This window comes from Symphalangus syndactylus, chromosome 9, assembly GCF_028878055.3.
Source record: "Symphalangus syndactylus isolate Jambi chromosome 9, NHGRI_mSymSyn1-v2.1_pri, whole genome shotgun sequence".
In the NCBI taxonomy this organism is placed as follows: Eukaryota; Metazoa; Chordata; class Mammalia; order Primates; family Hylobatidae; genus Symphalangus; species Symphalangus syndactylus.
In genome coordinates this window covers 61,313,523-61,335,491 of record NC_072431.2, presented here as the reverse complement: position 1 = coordinate 61,335,491, position 21,969 = coordinate 61,313,523, and the positions used below count along the sequence as shown (strand labels likewise).

The window sequence follows — 21,969 nt, the reverse complement described above, 5'->3', positions numbered from 1 at the left end:
AGTTGCCAGCAGCCAATGCGGGATATTTGATCTACATGCTACAGGGCAAACTGCTTACGATAAATGACCTGGTCTCCACCAACCTGCTCTTCAAGTCCAGCCGCTCCTGCCCAACTCCCTACACTCTACTGACATGACCCACATTCACAGTACTCTCCTGAAACTTTGCTTGTTCACTCTTTTTTTATTTTCCCAACGAGTATTTCTTTTTTCTTTTTTTTTACTTTTTTTGAGACAGAGTCCCCTTCTGTCACACAGGCTGAAGTACAGCGGGATGATTATGGCTCACTGCAGCTTCGTTATGGCTCACTGCAGCTTCCATCACCTGGGCTCAAGTGATCCTCCCACCTTAGCCTCCCAAGTAGTTGGGACTTCAGCCATGTAACACCACACCCAGCTAAATTTATTATTTTTTCTTTTCTTTTTTTTTTTTTCAGACGGAGTCTTGCTCTGTCGCCCAGACTGGAGTGCAGTGGCATGATCTCGGCTCACTGCAACCTCTGCCTCCTGGGTTCAAGCAATTCTCTTTCCTCAGCCTCCCGAGTAGCTGGGATTACAGGTGCGTGCCACCATGCCCGACTAATTTTTATATTTTTAGTAGAGGCGGGGTTTTACCATGTTCGCTAGGCTGGTCTTGAACTCCTGATCTCAGGTGATCTGCCCACCTTGGCCTCCCAAAGTGCTGGGATTACAGGTGTGAGCCACCATGCCTGGCCAGTTTATTATTTTTTCTAGAGACAGGGTCTCACTATGTTGCCCAGGCTGGCCTTGAACTCCTGGGCACAAGCAATCCTCTGGCCCCCACCTCCCAAAGAGCTGGGATTACAGGCTTGCGCCAACACAACAGGCCCTAACAAACATTTCTTGAGCTCCTACTATATACCAGGCACTATAATAGGTGCCCAGGAAACAGCAGTGAACAAGGTATAAGAGCTTCTGCCCTTGGCCGGGCGTGGTGGCTCACACCTGTAATCCCAGCACTTTGGGAAGCCAAGGCAGGTGAATCACCTGAAGTCAGGAGTTCAAGACCAGCCTGACAAACATGGTGAAACCCTGTCTCTATTAAAAGTACAAAAATTAGCGGGGCATGGTTGTGCATGTCTGTAATCCCAGCTACAGCTACTCGGGAGGCTGAGGCAGGAGAATCGCTTGAACCCAGGAGGCGGAGGTTGCAATGAGCTGAGGTCGCGGCGCTGCACTCCAGCCTGGGCAATGAGAGCGAAACTCCGTATCAAAAAAAAAAAAAAGTTTCTGCCCTCGCAGAGCTTATAGGGTAGCAGGAAACTGATACAGTTTGAACGTCTGTCTCCTCCAAATCTCATATTGAAATTAGATCCCTAATATTGGAGGTGGTGTCTGGTGGGAGGCGTGTGGGTCATAGGGGCAGATCCCTTATGAATGGCTTGGTGCCCTCCCCAAGGTAATGAGTGAGTTCTCACTCTACTAGTTCATGTGAGAGCTGACTGTTTAAAGAGCCTGGCACCTCCTCCCCTGTCCCTTGCTCCTTCTTCTCAACAAGTGACATGCCGGCTCCTCCTTCACATTCTGCCATGAGAGGAAGCCTCCTGAGGTCCTCACCAGCACATGCTGGTACTACGCTTTTTTTTTTTTCTGAGACAGGGTCTCACTCTTGACACTCAGGCTAGAGAGCAGTGGTGTAATTATGGCTCACTGCAACCCTGACATCCTGGGCTAAAGAGGTCTTTTTACCTTAGCCTCCCAAGTAGCTGACACCACAGGCATGCATCAGTGCACCACCATACCTGGCTATTTTTTATTTTTATTTTTAGCAGAGACAAGAGCTTACCATGTTTCCCAGGCTGGTTTCAAACTTCTGGGCTCAAGCAACCCTCCTGCTTCAGCGTCCCAAAGTGCCGGCATTACAGGTGTGGGCCACTGCTCCCAGCCTGGCACCATGCTACTTATATAAACTGCAGAACTGTGAGCCAAATAAACTGTTTTTCTTTATAAACTATCCAGCCCGAGATGTTTCCTTATAGCAATGCAAAATGGATTAATCTAGGAATCACAGGCCAACACTTACCAGACTGTGATGAGCACATGACAGAAGTACAGAGTGGGACTGAAACGTTCTCCAGGGGCTTCTTGTTGCATCATAGAGAGTGGGGCGAGACATCTTGGCTGAGGCTAAAAATGAGCAAAGAGGAGAGTGAAAGAGTGATGATGGAGGTAGGGAGAAGGTTTCCTGAAGGACCAGTAAAGTCCCCCAAGGAAACTAACATTCCTTGTGGCTGGAGGGTAGGGATTTGGGGAGGGTGGTGCAGGATAAAGCTGGGAAGGTGAGCGGAGACCAGCTCTTACCAGGCCCTGTGGCCAAATTAGTTTGGACTTCATCTTAAAGGCAATGGGCAATCACCAGCAGGTTTTAATCAAGAACTATTTTGACCCAAATTTGCCTTTTAGGAGAATTCCTCTGGCATCAGTGAACAGGCCCAAGTGAGCAAGCCTAATAGGAAGACAATTGGAGGCCCTCACAATAAACCAGTGTAAAAGAGAATAGGGCCGGGCATGGTGGCTCCTGCCTGTAACCTCAAAACTTTAGAAGTCCGAGGTGGGTGGATGGCTTGAGCCCAGGAGTTCGAGACCAGCCAGAGCAATGTGATGAAACCACATCTCTACAAAACACAAAAATTCGCTGGGCATGGTGGCTCATACCTGTGGTCCCAGCTACCCCAGAGGCTGAGGCGGAAGGATAGCTTGAGCCTGAGAAGTTGAGACTACAGCGAGCCAAGATCAAACCACTGTGCTCCAGCCTGGGCAACACAGGGAGACTGCCTCAAAAAAAAAAAAAAAAAGAAAAAAAGAAAAAGATCCCATTCTTCATTTATTAGTGCCCTAATATTCTCATGAGAACCTTGGTGACACAGTGAATTCAACTGTCATTGTAATTCAGCAACCAACACATTTAAGTTTGTGTTTGATTTCCAATAATATCAGCCCTGTGGATACAAGAAATAAGGAATTATGTTTGGGCTATCATGGAAGCTCTCTGGATCTTAGACCATGACTTATGCTGAGAGGTAAAGACTTGAGCTTTTTGTTTTTCTCTCTGTAAGTGCTCAAGTGCAGCGGTCCCCAATTTTTGGGGGACCAGGGACCGGTTTTGTGGAAGACAGTTTTTCCATAGACTGGGGGCAGCGAAGGTCAGTTTTGGGATATATCAAGCATATTACGTTTATTGTGCACTTTATTTCTATTATTATTACATTGTAGCATATAACGAAATAATTATATAGCTCACCATAATGTAGAATGAGTGGGAGTCTTGACCTTTTTTTCCTGCAACTAGATGGTCCCATCTGGGGGTGATGGGAGAAAGTGACAGATCATCAGGCATTAGATTCTCCTAAGGACAGAGCAAGATAGATCCCTTGCATGCACAGTTCACAATAGGGTTCGTGCTCACATGAGAATCTAATGTTGCCGCTGATCTGACAGGAGGCAGAGATCAGGTGGTAATGTGGAGAGTGGCTGTAAATACAGATGAAGCTTCACTTGCCCACCCTCTACTCACCTCCTGCCGTATGGCCCAGTAGAGGCCTGTGACGCAGGGATTAGCGCCCCCTGCTCAAGTGCATCCAAAAGGATCTTCCCACACCAGTCTTCGTAGTGGTCAAGCGCAGCAGCCACTTAGCTCCCACGGCATGTGCCTCAGCTGGCATTTCATCATAATCAACAGAAAGTGGTAGCTTGAGTCATTGTGAGGTCCTGGAAATCAACAGCATCCCATGTCCCACTGGCAAGGAGCTCAGCACTGCCCCCTGGATAACCAAACCTATGCCCAAATCCCAGTTGTCTGGGTCTATCTCCCGTGACCCTTCCTAGCATCAATTCTGTATTTGTCAGAGTCCAAACAGGAGACATAAACCACTCAAAAGTTTAAAGTGTTCAATTTAAAATAAAAAATTATTAATTATAACAGGGCAACAGCATAAGGAGAGATTGGCTACCAAAAAGTAAAGAGAATGCTAGAGAATACAGCACTAGCAGAGGCCAGGCATGGTGGCACATGTTTATAATTTCAGCAATTTGGGAAGCCAAGGCAGGAAGATTCCTTGAGGCCAGAAGTTTGAGACCAGCCTGGGAAACACAGTGAGACCCTGTCTCTACCCAAACAACCAAACTAACAACAAAAAAAAACCTGGGTGTGGTGGCACACACCTATAGTCCTAGGTACTTAGGAGACTGAGGTGGGAGGATTGCTCGAGCCTGGGCGGTCAAGGCTGCAGTGAACCATGATTTCGCCACTGCACTTTAGCTTGGGCAACACAGGAAGACCCTGTCTCCAAAAAAAAGAGTATAGGACCAGCTGATATAACAAGCAGTAACTGTCCCTACTGTCCCAATGCTGAGATACCGTGATCAAGGAAAAGACTTCCCACTAGGGCTGAGATCCAGCCCCCCCTTGGAGAGGGCAGTCACTGGTAATTCAATAGCAGAATTGCTGTATTACCACATGGTCGAACATGCTAGCAATCTGCCCTCTGGAATCTGCTGAAAATTCACCCTCTGGGGTGCTAGATTAAGCTATTAATGAACAGTTGTCTCACTACAAACCCACCCAGGCAGGTGCAGAGAAACTGCTGGTCACTGGGTGCTGCTGAGCACCGTGCAGGGCAGCAGCCCGGTGCTGGAGAAGCTCAGTGCCTGTGGAGATTCACACACCACAACCAGAAAGAAAAGCCTCTTACAAGGTCCCTCTAGTACTACGTACTGACAACATTTAATCATGTACCAGCTGACAGAGGAAGCATTTAAGGAACCCACCTCTATGTTTGCAGATCAGACAGTGAAGGGTGAATTTGGAACTGATGGGCAGTCAGTGGATGGATAGCTGGTACATGACATATTTCCCTCTACCAAGAAAGAAAGGGAAGAGAGAAAAGAGAGAGAGGACCGGGCATGGTGGTTCCCACCTATAATCCCAGCAGTGTGGGAGGTCAAGGCAGGTGGATCACTTGGGTCCAGGAGTTAGAAACCAGCCTGGGAGACATAGTGAAACCCTGTCTCTACTAAAAATAAAAGAAATTAGCTGAGTGTGGTGGACTTTGACTGTAGTCCCAACTTCTCAAGAGGCTGAAATAAAAGGATCACGAGTGTCTGGGGGTTCGAGGCTGCAGTGAGCCATGTTCACACCACTGCACTCCTGCCTAAGTGACACAGAGAGATCATGTCTCAAAAAAAGAAATGTTGGTGAAAATGTGGAGACATTGGAACCCACATACATTACTGGTGGGAACACAAAATGGTTTAACTACTTTGTTTGGGTGTTTCTTTTCTTGTCATTTTATTTATTTATATTTTTACTTTTTTTGTGTGACAGAGTCTCACTCTTTTGTCCTGGCTGGAATGCAGTGGTGTGATCCTGACTCACTGCAATCTCCACTTCCTGGGTTCAAAAAATTCTCCTTGCCTCAACCTCCCGAGTAGCTGGGATTACAGGTATCTGCCACCATGCCCAGCCAGGCTGGTTTTGAACTCCTGACCTCAAGTTATCCACCCGCCTCGGCTTTTCAAAGTGCTGGGACTACAGACGTGAGCCACCGCACCTGTCTTCTTGTCATTTTAATTTGATTTTTCAAAAACCGAGACAGGATCTTGCTATCTTGCCCAAGCTGGTCTTTCTTTACTCGTAGGCTCAAGTGATCCTCCCACCTCAGCCTCTCATGTAGCTGGGATTACAAGTGTGAGTCACTGCACCTGACTGGTGTAACCACTTTGGAAAACAGTTTCTCAAAAGGCTAAATGTACAGTATCATAGAATGCAACAATTTCTCTCCTAGGTATATATCCCAGAGAAATAAAAATGTATGTCCACACAAAAACTTGTACATGAATCTTCATAGCAGCATTATTCATAATAGCCAATACATGGAAACAATCCAAATGTTCATCAACTGAAGAATAAACAAAATATGGTGTGTTTCTACCATGGAATATTACTAAGCCAAAGAAGGAACGAAATACTGACACATGCTATGACAGGAAGGAACTCTGAAAACACTGTGCTAAGACGGAAAAAAAAGCCAGCCACAAACGATCACATATTGCACAATCCTATTTATATAGAAGGTCCAGATTAGGCAAATCTATAGTGACAGAAAATAGATCAGTGGTTGCCTATTGGGAACACAGAAGCATGTGGGGGAGTAAGCTAGTGGCTTACTCCCTGCCACGTTCTTAGCTAGTGGCTAAGAACAGTGGATTTCTCTATAGGGTAATGAAAGCTTCTAAAATGGATTGTGGTGATAGATCACAGCTCCATGAATATTCTAAAAACCAATGAATTGCGTACTTTGATAAATAAATTGCATGGTATGTGAACTACATTTCAATAAAGTTGTTATTTTAAAAAAAGAAAATAGCAGGCTGGACACAGGTGGCCCATGGCTGCCTATAATCCCAGCACTTTGGGAGGCTGAGACAGGAGGATCACTTGAGGACAGGAGTTTGAGATCATCCTGGGCAGCATAGCACAATCCCATCTCTACAACAAAAAAAATAAAAAACTTAGCTTTGCATGGTGGTGTACGTCTGTAGTCCAAGCTACTTGGGAGGCTGAGGCGGGAGTATTGCTTGAGCCCAGGAGTTTGAAGCCACAGCGAGCCATGATCACACCACTGCATTGCAGCCTGAGTGACAGAGCAAGATCCTGTCTCTAAAAAGGAAAGAAATACAAGTTTTTATCACTTTGTGAGAGTAATCAAGTTTGTAGAGAAACAGATAAGAACAAGAGCAATGAATGGTGAGAGTGAGAGGCTGGTTAGGCTCATTGCTAGCTAAGGGACTTCTGAAAAATTCATTAGTAAAATCACAGCTCTGGGGGTCAGTCAGGCAGTCAAATGATGAATGTTAAATCCATTACAAATGCCCATCGTCTTTCTTTACATCCCTTCTAATGAAAAATTCCTAAGTACCTAAATAGCAAGTGTTCTCAAATGATAGCAGCTGTTTATTAAAGAAATAACATCTCAAATTTTAAAAACCATAAGTCAAATATTATTTTCTTCCTCCCATTTTACAGGTGTGCAACCTAAACAACAGAGAACTTAATTTTTCTAAGTGGCAGAGCACAGATTTAATTAAATCCTATCACTTTGGCCTCAGAGTTTGTGCTTTATTTTACTTTATTATTTTAAAAGTCATCGTTTTTAAAACCAAGAGACTTATGCAAAATTCTGCTAGGATTCAAAACAAGCCTCTTACTTTTTCTGACCATGGGTGCAGGCAGGGCTCATGCTGCATTTTCTTTACTTGTAATTGGATGGAGACATGATGGATAAAGACACGATGACCGGAGTTCTCTTGGTCATTGTGCACCAGAAAGGAGAGTGAAGAGAGGCACAGGGAAGCCAGTCTTACCATGTTTGAGCAACTGAACCAATGTCAGCCTCAGCCTACCTGCACAATTACATTTTTGTGAGAAAAACAGGCATCTCCCTATTTTGATAATCACAGCTAGCTACAGTAACAAACAATCCTAAAGTTATTCTTGGTAACATTATTCCTACAGCCTCCATCCTTTTAACTCATTATATTAGCTGTTCATTTCTCCGTTTTTCCTGACATCTAATTGATAACCAAAAGCTTATGTTATTAAATAAGTTTTGGGTTATAACAGGATCAATGAATGAAGAGTTCAAAGATACCAAAAAAAAGTTCACAGAAGTACCTGCCAAATGTGCCAACTGACTACTATGAACTAATTTACTTTTGAGAAACATGCTATTTCTTATATGCTACTGACAGTGCCTGTAAAAATGGTGCACATTAACTGGCTGTTTTATTTTCTCCCCAATCTTAATATCTAATATCCATAGACTGAGATTAGGGCACCAACGTACACAATGTAACTTCATACCAGAGTTAGAAGGGGACACGAAGTGTAGAAATCATAATCTTATCCATAAAGTTCCTGTCACCTTGGAATTAACCTCCCCTTTACATAGTCTCATTGTTCATCCTGTTCAAATCTTTATAGGTTCAGGCTCAGGTCTCTGTGGTCGACAGTGTGTCTTTTTACTAAAAGGAACACCTCATGCACTTTACAAGGAGCTCCTTCAGGAAAGGATGGCACCTCGTGTAGAGGAGAGATCTCTGATCCTCTAATCTTTTCCAAAAGGAGAAAAGTAAAGGTTTGAATGGATTTTTAGTTCTCGGCATTTTTGAACAGAAATAATCAGGTATTAAGTTGCTCAAAGATGCCCACAAGCTTTCATAGGAGAAACATCTAATTCATAACCAAGAGTTTATGTTATTAAGTAAGCTTTCCTTTAACAGGATGAATGAATGAAGAGTTTAAATACTCACTCTAATCCCCATTTAGTCATCTGGTATACTCTCTGTGAGGTATACTCTCATTCATTTGGCATACTCTGTGAGATATACTCTTAGTCATCTGGTATCCTCTCTCTGAGTATGCCAGATGATTAAATGGAAATTACTGCACCATTAACACCAGTACTGCAAACCCTTATTTAAAAAATCGACACCTAGGACATAAAAAAATGATCCTAGGCTGGGCGCAGCGGCTCACGCCTGTAATCCTAGCACTTTGGGAGGCCAAGGTGGGCAGACTGCCTGAGCTCAGGAGTTTGAGACCAGCTTGGACAACATGGTGAAACCCCATCTCTACTAAAATACAAAAAATTAGCCGGATGTGGCGGTGTGTGCCTGTAGTCCCAGCTACTCGGAAGGCTGAGGCAGGAGAATTGGTTGAACCTGGGATGCTGAGGCTGCAGTGAGCAGAGATCATGCCACTGCACTCCAGCCCGGGTGACAGAGTGAGACTTCCATCTCCAAATAAAAAAGAATGATCCTAACGCAGTTATTTCCTTTTGCATTTATGAGGAGATGGAAGAAATACCCATATTTGATGGTTGGTTGGGAACTGTCTTTGGTATCGTATCAAGTATTTTAATACTGTGAACATGAAAAGATGAGAACCCTGCAGACCCCGTGGGCATGGAGAGAAGGAAGTACATTAGAGGGTGCTGTAGGAAATACTTTCATTCCAGGCACTGCTTTTTAAACCACCCAACTCTTTCCTTAAAAGAACAGAAAAAACAAGACAAAAGATGAAACATTCCATGTGACCCTCTGCACCCTTATTTGTTGCAATAAAGGAAAAGCATTTTAGGGATTTTCTTGAGTGCGGTTTATGATGTGATCCATGTTATTTATTTCCTGTTAATAATTTTCAAAATTTCAATTAAAGACATTCAGAAATTTAGATTTATCACAGGCAGCCATTCACAGGTGAAACTAGTTTGGTTACCTTCATCTGTATAAACATGTAGCTAGTGAACTGACATAACTATTAAACTAGAGAATCAACAGAAACATGCCAAAGACTGGCCCTTACCTTCCACAGTGACCTCAATTTCAGGAACCTTTTCATTACTCTCAGGGCTTCATGGTCTTTTTAGAAACTGCAAAGCTGTAAAATAAAGCACAGAATTACTTTAGTATATTGTAGAAAAAAATACAGAAGGAGATGCTTTATAAGAGCAGAGTATTAAAATTCATTCAGTTTGGCTCTTTTCAAAGACACCTGCAGAATTAAACTTGTAGTGTAATCCTCCACAGGGGACTCAACAAAGCCATGGAAACATGAATGAAGTGGGATTCCAGATGTGACACTTCCAACAAAATTTTTTTTTAAAGAAAAAGAGGTCCATTAAATAAAATACGTTAAAAAGCCAAGAAATTAACTGCAAGTCCCACAAAGAGAGTGGCCAATGATTCTGTGTGATTTAAGGAATGCTGATAAAGAATGTCTCAATGCAGTGAAATATAATACGAAATACAGTTAATCTCTTACCTTCAGTGTTTATTTTATTAGCCACTCCAGGAGGCAAGTAGGAAATAACTAGTTCAGGTCTAGAAAGAAAACCAAGAAATGTTACAGTAGCCAGTACAATGGTGGCCTCACAGCTAGTAAAACGGTTGTGATACGACCAGGGTTTTTTCCTAAAGGTGTTCACAGAGTCATCCTGTAATGTCACATTAATTCCTATCATTGTGGATGAAAACCCTGACTTTTCCTTCCCATGACTGGCAAGCAATTGTATGAAGAGTAAATTACTTCTTTCATGAAAAAGAAAAATAACACTAGTGTACTTTCTTCAGCCACTAAAATTCTGCAGAAATGCAGATATAATTTTAAAAAAACTCAATCATCGGGCCGGGCATGGTGGCTCATACCTGCAGTTCCCATACTTTGGGAGGCTGAGGTGGGTGGGTCACCTGAGGTCAGGAGTTTGAGACCAGCCTGACCAACTTGGTGAAACACCATCTCTATGAAAAATACAAAAATTAGCCGGACATGGTGGTGCATGCCTGTAATCCCAGCTACTTGGGGGGCTGAGGCAGGAGAATCACTTGAACCTGGGAGGCGGAGATTGAAGTGAGTCGAGGTCGCGCCATTGCACTGCAGCCTGGGCAACAAGAGTGAAACTCTGACTCATAAAAAGGAAAAGAAACTCAATCATCAATATTTACTTGCTAATAAGATTGACCCAGGAATAATAGAGCAGATAAAACCCAGCAGATTAAATTTCATTCAAGTACTTAGGCATAGTGCAAGCCACCACAGTGTGTCTGAACATCGTGGAGGCAGGCAGTGGTCACTATTCTTGCACTGATGAAGATAACTGAGTATGGGATGGAGAATGGCAGGGGCAATGGAGAGTGCCAGGACTGCAGCTCAGAGCCAGGCTTTTCCATCAAGGACTTACAGACACGCCTGTCACCTCTAGCTAGAAAAACATTTTAGTAGAAATGTCATTTTATTGTTTTAATTCCAGAAATGACTACAGTGGTAAATATAACTTACTTTTTTGTTGTTGTTGTTGTTGTTGTTGAGGCAGAGTCTCGCTGTCACCCAGGCTGGAGTGCAGTGTTGTGATCTCGGCTCACTGCAGCCTCTGCCTCCCAGGTTCCAGCGATTCTCCTGCTTCAGCCTCCCAAGTAGCTGGGATCACAGGTGCCCGCCACCATGCCAGGCTAATTCTTTGTATTTTTAGTGGATACGGGGTTTTGCCATGTTTGCCAGGCTGGTCTCGAACTCCGGAACTCAGGTGATCTGCCCGCCTCAGCCTCACAAAGTGCTGGGATTACAGACGTGAGCCACTACGCCTGGCCTAAAACTTACTTTTCACTAACAAACTTGATTTTATTACTCCCACGGACGATCCTTTCAAGTCATGGAATTCCAAACCAGGAGGGCTTCAAAAGGGAATCCTGTCTGGCAAACCTTCTACATACAGGAACTCGGGGTTTGATTCAAACACAGGATATGGTTCTTTTACTGCCTCAATGAGTCCAAGAACTTAAGCTGAAAGTGCAAGAGAACATAATTTGTGGAAAATAAAATTTGACACAGACATTCTTTTATTTGTATCTGCATTCTCAAGTACATTATGGACAAGTTCCCTACAATCAAGCAATATTCACTTCACATTGAAGGCGTTTTGCTTAGGATATTGGCCAAATCTGAAGAACAAGCTTTAAAAATAAGTACTTTTGGGAGGAACATTTTAACCTTTTCACTCAAAAGGAGAGTTACGTTATTAGCCAAAATGACGTCCAGAGTAGCTGGGACTACAGGCGCCCGCCACCATGCCCAGCTAATTTTTTGTATTTTTAGTAGAGACGGGGCTTCACCGTGTTAGCCAGGATGGTCTCAACCTCCTGACCTCGTGATCCGCCCGCCTCAACCTCCCAAAGTGCTGGGATTACAAGAATGAGCCACTGCGCCCCACCCACATTTTAGAAAACGAATTCTAAGGCACAGAGAGTTCACTTACCTTTCCAAAGATGACACAGCCAATTAGACAGCAGACCAGGTGGCCTGATCCCAGGACTTTTGCCCTTGATCTCTACACTACCATGTTGCGCACAGCAGTAAATATTTCATACAGCTTTATCCAGATTTTTCCTGTTGGTTGTGGTAAACCACGTTTTGTTGTTCTGAGACAAGGTCTTGCTCTGTTGCCCAGGTTGCTGGTGTGCAGTGATACAAACGTGGCTCACTGCAGCCTCAACCTCCTGGGCTCAGGCAATCCATTTCAGCTTCCCAAAGTGCTGGGATTACAGGAGTGAGCCATCATGCCTGGCCTCACACTGTATTTTAATGCTTTTTTTGAAAATGGAAACTTTTACCAATGACTCACTTCATTCAAACTAATGATAAGGAAATGATGCTATTCTCTTTTGTTTTGTTTTTGCATTTTTTTTTCTTTTTTGAGACAGGATCTTGCTCTGTTGCCCAGGCTGGAGTAGGTAGTGCAATCATGGTAGCCTCGACCTCCCAGACTCAAGCAATCCTGCTCCCAGCTTCCCAAGTAGCTGAGACTACAGGTGCATGCTACCACGTTTGGCTAATTTTTGTTGTAGAGACAGAGTTTCACCATGTTGCCCAGGCTGGTGTCAAACTCCTGGGCTCAGCTATCCTCTCCCCACAGCCTCCCAAAGTGTTGGGATTACAGGCATGAGCCACTGTACCTGGTTGATGCTGTTCTTTTTTAATGCATTTTTCCTTTTTTTTTTTTTTTTGAGATGGAGTCTTACTCTTTCTCCCAGGCTGGAGAGCAGTGGTGCAATCTCGGCTCACTGCAGCCTGGTCTTGAACTCCTGACCTCAGATGATCCACCTGCCTCGGCTGCACACAGTGATTTTGCTCATTTTAGATACTACAACTTTTTAATTAAAAAAAAAAAAATTTCTTTTTTTTGAGCTGCAGTGCAGTGGCGTTATCTCAGCTCACTGCAACCTCTGCCTCCCGGGTTCAAGCGATTCTCCTGCCTCAGCCTCTTCAGTAGCTGGGACTACAGGCGCATGCCACCATGCCCAGCTAATTTTTGTTATTTTTAGTAGAGACAGGGTTTCACCATGTTGGCCAGGATGGTCTCGATCTCTTGACCTCATGATCCACCTGCCTCAGCCTCCCAAAGTGCTGGATTACAAGCATGAGCCACTGAGCCTTGCCAAAAAAAAATTTTGAGACAAAGTCTAACTCCGTCATGCAGGCTGGAGTACAGTGGCAGAGTCACAGCTCACCGCAGCCTCGACTTCCTGGACTCAGGTGATTCTCCCACCACAGTCTCCTAAGTATCTGGGACTACAGGTGCATGCCACCACACCTGGCTAATTTTTTTGTATTTTGTAGAGAAGGAATTTTGCCACGTTGCCCAGGCTGGTCTCAAACTCCTGGGCTCAAGCGATCTTTCAGCCTCACCCTTCCCAAAGTGCTGGAATTACAGGCATGAGCCACTGCTCCTGACCTTTTTAATTCAATTTAAATTATAAATGTGATCACCATAGAAAATATGTGTATTATTTATCTGCTGCTATATAACAAATTACTCGAAACCTAGTGGCTTAAAATAAATACTTAGGGCCAGGCACAGTGGCTCATGCCTGCAGTCCCACCATTTTGGGAGGCCGAGGTGGGCGATCGCTTGAGTCCAGCAGTTTAAGACCAGCCTGGGCAGCATAGTGAGACTCCATCTCTACAGAAAATGCAAAAATTAGCCAGGCGTGGTGGTGCAAACCTGTGGTCCCAGCTACTCAGGAGGCTGATGCAGGAGAATCGCTTGAGTCCATGAGGGAGAGGTTGCAGTGAGCCAAGATCACACCACCGCACTACAGCCTGGGTAACAGAGTGAGACTCTGTCTCAAAAATAAATAAATAAATAAATAGATAAATAAAATACTTAGGATCTCCATTTCTGTGGGTCAGGAATTCAGGAGTGGCATAGCTGGGTCATTTGGGCTCAGGGTGTCTGATGACATTACACTCAAGCTGTCCACTGAGACTGCAGTCACCTAAAGCCTGTTTCCAAGATGGCTCACTCATGTGACTGCTGACAGGAGGCCTCAGTTCCTGTCCTATGAGCCTCTCTACAGGCTGCTTAGGTGTCATGGTGTGACAGCTGGCTTTCCCAAGTGAGTAATCAAAGAGTGAGCAAGGAGGAAGCCACAGTACCTTTTATGATGTAGTTTGCAAAGTTGCAAGCCATCACTTTTGCTTTTTCCCATCTGTCAGAAGGGAATCACGTAACCCAGCCCACACTCAAGGGGATAGGGACTGGGCTCCGCCTTTGAAGAGAGTACCAGAGATGTATTTTAAACGACCAACTATGTTTAATTATTGCAAGTACGGTCACTATAGAAAAATTGGAAAATAGGGACAAGCAAAAAAAAAAAGTCACTTGTAATTCCATGACTCAATGGGTAACATTAGTAGTTGGGTATATATAATTCCAATATTCAAAATATATATTTACTTTCTTAAAATATAAACACACTATATGTACTGTGGTGTAATCTGCTCTTTCACTTAATGTATTGTAAAAATACTTTTCATGTCAAATATTCTTAATTTTTTTTTTTTTAATTGAGACAGAGTTTTGTTTTTGTCACCCAGGCTGGGGTGCAATGGTGCGATCTCCGCTCACTACAACCTCCGCTTCGTGGGTTCATGCGATTCTCCTGCATCAGCCTCCCAAGTAGCTGGGATTACAAGCATGAGCCACCACGTCAAGCTAATTTTTTGTATTTTTAGTAGACACAGGGTTTCACCATGTTGGCTAGGCTAGTCTAAAACTCCTGACCTCAAGTGATTACCCACCTCGGCCTCCCAAAGTGCTGGGATTACAGGCATGAGCCACTGTGGCAGATTTTTTAATGGCTGCATACATTTCATCATATGTATGTATCACAACATTTAATGAATTATATTGTGGGACACTTAGGCTGTTACAGGATTTCCCTGTTTTATACATTTTGTTAAATGAACAACCCTACAGCACATGTTTCCTAAATCCCTAGAAGTGAAATTTCTGGAACACAGTTTGCATAACTTTAAAACTTCAAATGCCTGTTACCTAATTTGAGCAGAATTTTTACTGCAATAATCAAGAGTCCATTTGGCCAAATGTCTTATCTATGACAACACCTGCAAAAGTTCAAATATTGATAACTATAAGTGAATCTGTTGAGAGTGACTGAAATCATTACAGAATGAGAAGTTGCTGTAAAAACTTTACTAAAGAGTGAACTGGCCAGGCACGGTAGCTAATGCCTGTAATTCGAGCACTTTGAGGCTGAGGTGAGCGGATTGCCTGAGCTCAGGAGTTTGAGACTGGCGTGGACAACACGGTGAAATCCCATCTGTACTAAAAATACAAAATTATCTGGGCATGGTTGTGGGCCCATCACAACGACACCCGGCTAACTTTTTTTGTATTTTTAGTAGAGACAGGGTTTCACCATGTTACCTAAGGCTGGTCTGGAACTTCTGACCTCAAGTGATCCACACGCCTTGGACTCCCAAAGTGCTGGGACTACAGCCGTGAACCACTGTGCCTGGCCTGGTTGTTTTTTTTTTTTTACATATATATATATTTATATACACAGGGTCTTACTCTCTCACCCAGGCTGAAGTACAGTGGCACAATCATAGCTCACTGCAGCCTTGAACTCCCGGGCTCAAGTGATCCTCCTGCCTTACCCTCCTAAGTAGCTCCTGGGACTATAGGCATGCAACCTCATCTCTATTAACAATAAAAATTAGCCAGGCGTGGTGATGCAAACCTGTAGTCCTCCCTACTTGGGAGGCTAAGGCAAGAGGATCACTTAGGCCTAGGAGTTAGAGGCTGCAGTAAGCTATTATCACGCCACTGCACTCCAGCCTAGGTGACAGAGTGAGACCATGTCTCAAAATAAAAAATAAAAAAAGAAATCTGAATATAATTATCTTTTTAAAAAAAAGACAATGGATTCTGTTACTATTTCATTATTGTCAGTACAGAAAAAATGCTCATTTTTAAAAACCTGGATGAGGGGTAGACCAGTAAACATTGTACACACACGACCTGCCAACCCACCAGGCAAAAAAGAGGCCTCCACTGAGCAAGTCTACCTGCTAGATGCTATGTCATATTTAAACTTCATGAGCTCTGGCCAGGCATAGTAACTGATGCCTGAAAATCCCTGTAGGCCAAGGCGAAAGGGTTACTTGAGGCCAGGAGTTTGAGACCAGCCTGGGAAACAGCGAGACTCAGTCTCTACAAAAACTTTTTTAAAAATTAGCTTGGTGTGGTGGTGTGTGCCTGTGGTCCCAGCTGCTTGGGAGGCTGAGACAGGAGGATCGCTTGAGCCCAGGAGTTCAAGGCTGCAGTGAGTCATGATCGCGCCACTGCACGCAGGCCTGGGTAGCACAGCGAGACCCTGTCTCCACAATAAATAAGTAAACATCATATGATCCATACCAGGGTACAGGCAGGTGTTATCCCCACTTTTCATCCTCAACTCTGAGTTGAGTCATACATCAATTCTGATGACCTTTGTTTCCACTCCCCTTAAGTCATCCACAGGAACAGCTACTTTACATAGAAAAGTCAATCTCAGAGGGTTGCCTAACTTGCCCAATTACTGAAAAAGGTAGAGCTTCAATGAGCACCTAGGCCCATGTGATGCTAGTATTCCCTCCCCACCCCTCCACTGGCTTCTCTTTATTTATTTTAATTTTCTTTGAGACAGAGTTTCACTCTTGTTGCCCAGGCTGGAGTGCAATGGCGCAATCTTGGCTCACTGCAACCTCTACCTCCTGGGTTCAGGCGATTCTCCTGCCTCAGGCTCCCAAGTAGCTGGGATTACAGGTGCCTGCCACAACACCCAGTTAATTTTTTGTATTTTTAGTAGATAGGGGGTTTCACCATGTTGATCAGGCTGGTCTTGAACTCCTGACCTCAAGTGATCCACCCGCCTAATCCTCCCAAAGTGCTGGGATTACAGGCATGAGCCACCGTGCCCGGCCTTGGCTTCCCTTTAATAAATCACCACTCAATTTGATGTGGAGGCTCTGTTCATTCCCAAAATATAATGAGTGGATTATTTCCAAACCCACTTCCTCTGTTTTATCTATCAGTGTAATCAAGGGCCAGGGTCTTCCCTTGTTCTTGCCTCAAGGTGAAACAGAGGTGGCTTCCCTGTGCTCCGCAGCAGGTTAGACCTAGGCTTAAATCCTGAAGAGTGCTGAGACTCCACTGCACACTGCCATGCCAAGGCCCGTGATGTGTCTCAACTCGGGTCCTCTCCCTCCAAGCTCCATGAATCCCAGTGCTGGGACCCTGGTCACCAGCCTAAACTTAGTCTCAGAGTTCAGTAACCTTTAGGAACCCTGAAGCCCGTGACTTCTCACACCCGTCATCCTATTCTTAGTTCTCTATCTGTATTAACTCAATTAATCGTGACAACTTTTGATGCAGAAACTATTGTTTTTTATGTTTTACAGATGAAGAAACTGAGGCTTGGAGACGCGATGTAGCCTCCCCAAAATCACATGGTTAATAAGTTGCAGAACTGGAATTCAAACTCCAAGTCTACCTCCTGGACCCAAGCTCTTAACCCCTGTGCTATGAGCTAATAACACATGGAGAATTTTGATTATTTTCCTTAGCATTTACCACCATACAACATAATATGCATTATACTTATTTATCTTGTTTATGCCTGTCTCTCCCACTGGACTATAAGCCCCACAAGGGCAAAGATCTTTATTAACTGTATCAGCATCTAGAATAGGCCCCAACCATAGAGTAGGTACCCAGTACATACACACACACACACACACACACACACACACACACACACACATACACACACACACACATATATACACACATATATACATATACACACATATATATACACACACACGTACATACATATATATATATATATAATTTTTTATTTATATTTTTGAGACAGAGTCTCTGTCGCCAGGCTGGAGTACAGTGGTGCGATCTCGGCTCACTGCAACCTCCACCTCCCAGCTTCAAGTGATTCTTCTGCCTCAGCCTCCTGAGTAGCTGAGACTACAGGTGCGTGAAATCATGGCTGGCTAATTGTTTGTATTTTTAGTAGAGACAGGATTTCACCGTGTTAGCCACGATGGTCTCAATCTCCCGACCTCATGATCCACCTCCCTCAGCCTCCCAGAGTGCTAGGATTACAGGCATGAGCCACCGCATCCGGCCCAACTCATTATTCTTTTAAAGAGGGACAGTGTTCAGAAGCTGCCAAGAGGGGGTGATTCTGGGTGATTCTACCCCTATATGTACCATTCTGTATTTGCAACCACAGAGAGGTTGCCTGAGAATCCCTCTTCCGAGGAAGCTGAGTCATTTTAAAAACACATTTCTCTAAGTGCTAATATGTGCTGTTATAATTTGGTGTTGGGCTCTGGTTTGGGTAACTTTAGTTTTTGTACTTGAAGTAATTGTCTTCCATTTTCTGATTATAAAACAACCATGATGTAGAAAGTTTGGAAAATTTAGAAAACATTAAAAAGGAAAATTAAAAGTACCTGTAACCCTCAAACCCAATGGTAACTACTACTAAGATTTTGCTGTCTTTTTTCCCGTTTTTTCTTTCCTTCCTTCCTTCCTCCCTACCTACCCTATTTCTTTCCTTTTCTCTCCTTCCTTCTTTGCTTCCTTTATTTCATTTTTTTCCTTTCCTTTTTTCTTCCTTTCTTTTTTCTCCCCTCCCTCCCTTCCTCCCTTTTTCTTTATTTCTTTCATTCTTTCTTTCTTCTCTTTTTCCTTCCTTCTTCTCTTTTTCATTTTTCCTTTCTCTTTTTTCCTTTCTTTCTTTCCTCCATCCTTCCTTCCCACCTGCCTGCCTTCTGTTTGCACTGCATCAGATTTTAAGACACATTTGGAACCATGGTTAGCATTATGCTAGGACAGCTTTCTACATAGTTGTACTTTAAAAAATTTTTTAAATAAATAACACTAACGGGTGTACCATAATTTAAACATTCACCTGTACAACTTAAACAATGAAATTTTTTATTCTATAGTCAATATTTTTATGTGTATTTTTTATATGTTGTTGAATATTATCTTAGGATAGATGTCTAGAAATTCAGTTAGTGTGCCAAAAAGTAAATCTTTTTTTTTAAGACAGAGTCACTCTGTCGCTCAGACTGGAGTGCAGTGGTGTGACCACAACAGCTCACTGTAGCTTCAACTTTCTGGGCTGTGCAAGCAATCCTCCAACCTCAGCCTCCTGAGTAGCTGGAACTACAGGTGTGTACCACCATGCCCAAATAATTAAAAAAAAAAAATTTTTGTAGAGATGAGGTCTCACTATATTGCCCAGGCTGGTCTTGAACTCTTGAGCTCAAGAGGTCCTCCCTCAGCCTCCCAAAGTGCTAGGATTACAGGCGTGAGCCACAACCTCTCCCAGCCTAAAAAGATTTTTAAGGCTTGTGACACACTGTACTGAATTGCTCTCTGGAAATGTTACAATTTGTGCTTATCAGGGAGGTACATTTTTCTGTACATTCATAGGTATAAAATGTAATCCTAAATTTTTATCTTGGCCAGGTGTGGTGGCTCACACCTATAACCCTAGCACTTTGGGAGGCCAAGGTGGGAGGACTGTTTGAGCTCAGGAGTTTGAGACCAGCCCGGGCAACATAGTGAGACCTCGTTTCCAAAAAAAAAAAAAAAAAAAAAAACCCCCCAAAAAACTAAATTTTCATTTTTGACAACTTGACAAATTTCAAATGACAACTTATTACTAATGAAGATGAATATTTGTCATCCCTTGTTGGCCCTTTGTATGTCTAAATGGTGAATTGTTCATTCATGTCCTTGGTGCATTATTTAATGTTTTAAATGTTTTTCTTTACTTATTTGAAGAAGTTCTTTACATGTAAAGTTCATTAACCTTTTATCTGCCACGTGGAGTTTGTCATTTGCCTTCTTGTTTTTGATTTTAAAAATCTATTAATTACCAGGTGGGCATTACCCTTATTAAACAACTAATAAAATGTGTGATATCCAATGATATATTTAAAACAAGATAACCAGTATCTTGATGTACATAAAGACAAACTTCAGAAGACAATCATTAAATGTTTCAACATACACTTGAATGAACTTTACTTACAAATTGTTTAATTGGAAAAGGAATTTGTGTTCAAAAATTGTTTTCACTGATGGAAAAATAAACAAAACCAGTATGTGAAAATATTGATGTACAAAGCCAAAATCTCTCTTAGTTTCATTTCCTGTACACCCTAAATGAGTTTCTCTTTTTTTTTTTTTCTAAACAGAGACGGAGGGCTCACTACATTGTCCAGGTTGGTCTTGAACTCCTGGCCTCAAGCAATCCTCCTGCCTTGGCCTCACGAAGGGCTGGGCTAACAGGGCTGAGCCACTGGGCCTGGCTGAGGTTCTCATTAAATGAAAATAAAGGCCAGGTGCGGTGGCTTATACCTGTAATCCCAGCCCTTTGGGAGGCTGAGGTGGGTGGCTCACCTGAGTCTGGGAATTTGAGACCAGCCTGACCAACATGGTGAAACCCCGTCTCTACTAAAAATACAAAAAATGAGTTGGGCATGGTGGCAGCTACTCGGGAGGCTGAGGCAGGAGACTTGCTTGAACCTGGGAGGCAGAGGTCGCAGTGACCTGTGATTGTGTCACTGCACTCCAGCCTGGGTGACAGTGCGAGACTCCAGCTAAAAAAAAAAAAAAAAAAAAAAGTTGGATGGGCAAGGTGGCTCACGTCTGTAATCCCAGCACTTTGGGAGGCCAAGGCAGGTGGATCACCTGAGTTCAGGAGTTCGAGACCAGCCTGACCAACATGGTGAAACCTCATCCATCTCTACTAAAAATACAAAGAATTATTCAGGCATGGAAGCGTGCGCCTGTAATCCCAGTTACTTGGGAGGCTGAGGCAGGACAACTGCTTGAACCCGGGAGGTGAAGGTTGCAGAGAGCCAAGATTGCAGATTGCACTCCAGCCAAGGAGACAAGAGTGGAACTGTCTCAAAAAAAAAAGTTAGATGTCCATTAGTATTTAAAAGGGGAATTTGTTCAAGTACTAGATGCAACTTCATATTCATCTGTATAATTTATAAGCTACTACCTAAGGTTATTAACAATAACAATATTATCACTGAAGATATTATGTCATTTGCTACAGCCATTGCTTTTTTCTTTAGAGTACAATATAAAATTCCCAATGCAATATTTTATGGTCCTATTTGCAAGCTAATTAGCTCCTTAAAAAAAATAAAGCTCTAGACGTAAAGTTGGCAGTTTAAGGCTCAGTAAACAGTAACCAAGCAAACAATTTGTTTTTTTCTCATTGAGAGAATATGGGCTGAGTGCAGTGGCTCACGCCTGTACTTCCAATGCTTTGGGAGGCTGAGGTGAGAGGGTCACTTGAGCCCAGGAAGTTGAGACCAGTCTGGGCAACATAGGGAGACCCTGTCTCTACAAAAAATAAAAAGTTAGCCAGGGGTGGTAGTGTGCACCTGTGTTCCCAACTACTCAGGAGGCTGAGGTTGGACGATCGCTTGAGCTTGGGCGGTCAAGTCTGCGATGAGCTATAACCGCACCACTGCACTCTGGCCGGACTGACAGAGTGAGATCCTGTTTCAAAAAAAAAAACTGAAGAGCAGAAGGGTAGTGTACTATATTTACTCATACATATACCCATTCTCTTGTTTCTTCATTTGGAATGTCCAGGTTTCCTTCATCTGTCATTTCCTTCCTGTCGAACAACTTCCTTTAGCCATTCTTTTAGGGGAGGTCTACTGGTGAAAAATCCTATAAAATGTTTTTGAATGTCTTTATTTCATTTTCACGCCTAAATGATACTTTTGGCATTTTTTTAAGCACTTGAAAAAATGTTAATTCACTTCCTGCTGGTCACCATTGTTTCTGAAGAGAAATCCACTATCATTAAAACCATTGTTCCACTATAAGCAATGTGCCATTTGCTGTTTACTTTCAAGGTTTTTTTGGCCAGGAGCAGTGACTCATTCCTGTAATCTCAGCACTTTGGGCGTCTGAGGAGAGAGGATCACTTGAGGTCAGGAGTTCCAGACCAGCTTGGGCAACATAGGAAGACTTATGT

The 21,969-nt window shown here is 43.2% G+C and overlaps 1 long non-coding RNA gene across 35 annotated transcripts in view; it reads right to left on the bottom strand.

Annotated features, from left to right (window-relative positions):
• Nucleotides 1-21,969, bottom strand: part of LOC129489752 (uncharacterized) — a 74,123-nt gene that overhangs the window by 28,385 nt on the left and 23,769 nt on the right. For 19 of the 35 annotated variants that reach the window (XR_010122606.1, XR_010122605.1, XR_010122577.1 and 16 more), the window contains 6 exons: nt 10,859-11,359; nt 9,845-9,903; nt 9,386-9,460; nt 4,183-6,679; nt 3,536-3,729; nt 2,045-2,148 (listed from right to left, as the gene is read on the bottom strand). This is a non-coding gene — a long non-coding RNA (uncharacterized lncRNA). Of the gene's footprint in view, nt 1-2,044; nt 2,149-3,262; nt 3,368-3,535; nt 3,730-4,182; nt 6,680-9,385; nt 9,461-9,844; nt 9,904-10,858; nt 11,360-21,545; nt 21,660-21,969 lie in introns of all 35 variants that reach the window. The other 16 variants (XR_010122591.1, XR_010122582.1, XR_010122587.1 and 13 more) reach the window with 10 other exon arrangements.